Source organism: Marmota marmota, unplaced genomic scaffold, assembly GCF_001458135.2.
Source record: "Marmota marmota marmota unplaced genomic scaffold, marMar, whole genome shotgun sequence".
In the NCBI taxonomy this organism is placed as follows: Eukaryota; Metazoa; Chordata; class Mammalia; order Rodentia; family Sciuridae; genus Marmota; species Marmota marmota.
In genome coordinates this window covers 6,645,965-6,648,981 of record NW_026000241.1, presented here as the reverse complement: position 1 = coordinate 6,648,981, position 3,017 = coordinate 6,645,965, and positions in this window count along the sequence as shown.

The following is a 3,017-nucleotide window of genomic DNA, read 5'->3' as shown; positions in this document are numbered from 1 at the left end:
CCCCTCCTGCCCCCTCCTGTCCCCTCTCCCCCAGCTCCTCCAGGCTGACAGTTCCTCCTGCCATCTGCCCCTGCCCCCCCACACCAGGGCCTTCTCAGTGACCTTGACGTCCACTCCACGGATGAGACACGAGGACCAAGGTCCCAGGCTGGGAGGCAGCGGGGCTGGGTGGGAACCCCGCAGGCAGCCCCAGCTCACCCCACCCCCAGGCCTGTGGGGTACGGGCAGAGGGAGCCCCAGGACGGGGCTGGAGACGGGAGACCCAGGTTCAGGGCCCCACTCTGCGGCGCCCGGGCTGTGTGATGGGAGCAGGAGCTGGGCCTTTCTGTGCCAGCTTCGTCAACATTCTGAGCTGTCCCAGGTCATACCTCAGGACCAAGGGCTCCTTCTGCTTGCTCACAGGTGCTCTGAAGAGACACGTTCGTTCATTCAGTGGATCAAGCCACAAGTCTTCCTTCAATCCCCGTGAACAAGGCTTCCAGGCCAAAGAAGGAAAGGGAGAAGCATGGAGGGAGAAGAGGGAGGGGAGCAGGTGGAGGGGCACAGCAGGTGCAAAGGCCCTGAGGCAGGAGCTTCTCAGGCAGCTCTAGGCACTGGGTTGGCCAAGGGCCTGGAAAGCCGACCCCGGGGACCAAGAGGATATTGACATCAGGTGGCTGGCTTCTCAGCTGGGACCTGGGCCAACTCATGCACATCCCAGAATATTTTCTTTGTCAAAGGTGGCTTCCTCCCCTAGACAGATTTATCTGGATTTCCTGAAGTTAGGGTTAGATTGAAAGTCATGAGCATGTACATGAGCCCCCCAAAAGTGCTGGGTTGATGGCAAGAGTGACATTTGTCTATTTATTTATTCAGTGGTGCTGCGGATGGAACCCAGGGCCTCCTGCATGCTAGGCAAGCTGAGCTGCATCCCCAGTCCCTTCATTTTTTATTTTGAGATAGAGTCTTGAGAAGTTGCTGAGGCTGGCCTCCAATTTAGATCCTCCTGCCTCAGCCTCCCGATGCCGGGATGACAGGTGTGCACCATGGTGCCTGGCTACAATTGTCTTAAATATGCTCAAAGAACTCAAGGAAAACGTAAGAAAAGAACTAAAGGAAGTCAGGGAAGGTACACTTACAGAAGGACCCATCCACGTGTGTTTCTGAGGAGCAGCCCGTTCACAAAACACGAACAGAGAGATGCAGCGCACGCTCAGCTTCCCTCCACCCACAGGGACCACACAAGGAAGCGAGGCCCAGAGGCACGGCTCAGCGCGGGCTGCTTGCCCAGCAGGAGCAGGACCCCAGGCCCAGGCCCAGGCCCAGCGCTACAAGAAAGAGAGAGACAGAGAGACACAGAGACACAGAGAGAGACACAGAGACACAGAGACACAGAGAGAGACACAGAGAGAGACAGAGAGGAAAAGAAGTCCAAACGCCCGGCACATGGAGTGGGGCCACGGTAAGCCAGGGCACATCTGAGGACAGACAGACAGACACATAGGACCTGGGTGATGCAGCCACAGGCCAAGGATGGCCAGCAGCCACCAGAAGCCAGGAGAGTGGTGGCCTGGGACAGACTCTCCCTCGGCGCCCGCAGAGGAACCCAGCATGGCCCCCGCCCTGACTGAGCTTTTGGCCTCCGTGGAGGAGGCTGAAGCCGCGGAGGATCTGCTTCTGTTGTGCTGTTTTTTATTCATCTATTTCGTGGCGCTGGGATGGAGCCCGGGCCTGGCACACCCTAGATGCGTGCTGACCACCGATAACCCTGGTCCTTCCTGTCGTTGAAGTCCCCGTTTGGCTGTCCCCCTCCCCCCGCCCCCAGTGGGCCTGGTGTGACATCCCTGGGGCCTTCCGATGTCCAGGAAACTCCAGGGTCCGCTGCACGGAAGTCCCTTCTCTCAGTCCCTAATTCATTGACTTATTTTGGCTCCGGGAACTGAATCCAGGAGCTTGACCGCTGGGCACAGCCCGCCCTCCCTGAGCCGCTGAGGCCGGCTCCGAACTCGCCATCCTCCTGCCTCAGCCTCCCGAGCTGCGGGGATGACAGGCGTGCGGCTCCGTGGTTATCTTTTTGGTTTCTTTATTGACATCCAAACATTCGAAGTTGTGAGCCTCCAGGTTTTCACCTTGTCGCGGTCAAGGGCGGTCGAGGGCGTGTGGCAACTCACCAGGCTGTTAAGGGAGTGAAGGGTTGGCTTCCCCCAGGTGTGACCTCCCTTCCCTTCTGGGTCTCTGCCAGGTCCCCTTAGGGTGTCCAGTGAGGGGGGACAGATGGCGACAGCTGAGCATGACTCAGCAGGTCTGGGCCGTGGGGGAGAAGTGGTCAGTCAGCCCCGGGACCGGCTGTGGGGGTTCCTGCCTGGGGGTGGGGCGCAGGGCAGCCGGAGCCCAACAGGAAGTGGGTCACCTCGGGATCCAGCTCGAGGCCCCACGTGCCTCCCGCCGGAACCCAGCAGCTGGGCCACCTCCATCTCCCTCCTGCGCTCCCCGCACCCCACATCCTGCTTGGTACCCTTTCGCCTCTGTCCTAATGCTATTCACTGTGTGCATTTATGGAGCACCAGCTGGATGCCAGGCCCTGACCGAGCTTGGATCCATAGCCCTACCAGGTGGGTGCAGGGATCAGCTTCATGTCACAAGGAAAAACTGAGGCCCTCAGGGCACAGCCCAGGCTGGGTCACTGGCACAGAGCCGGTTATCCCTGTGACAAGTTCCTAGAGAAACTGCATCCGCGACAAGGTCCTGCAGATGGCCTGCCCTTGGCCAGCGGGAACGTGGAGATGGCGGAGAGGAGGAAGGTTGTAGGCCAAGTGCAAGTTCGCGGGGCGACATTAGTCCTTTAACAGCCCTTTACCTCCTTTACCAGCTGCTTCCCTGGACTTCTGTGTCTGGCCTCCCCTTCTCCTGACCAGTAAGTCAACTTCCGTGAAAAAGTCTCTAAGGGAGGCAGCGCTCTGGCCTCCACCAGCCACGAACCTCAGAGGCCCAGAAGGAGCTCTGCCCGTTGCCCCCGTGCCCCCCGCGTCCCCCACACC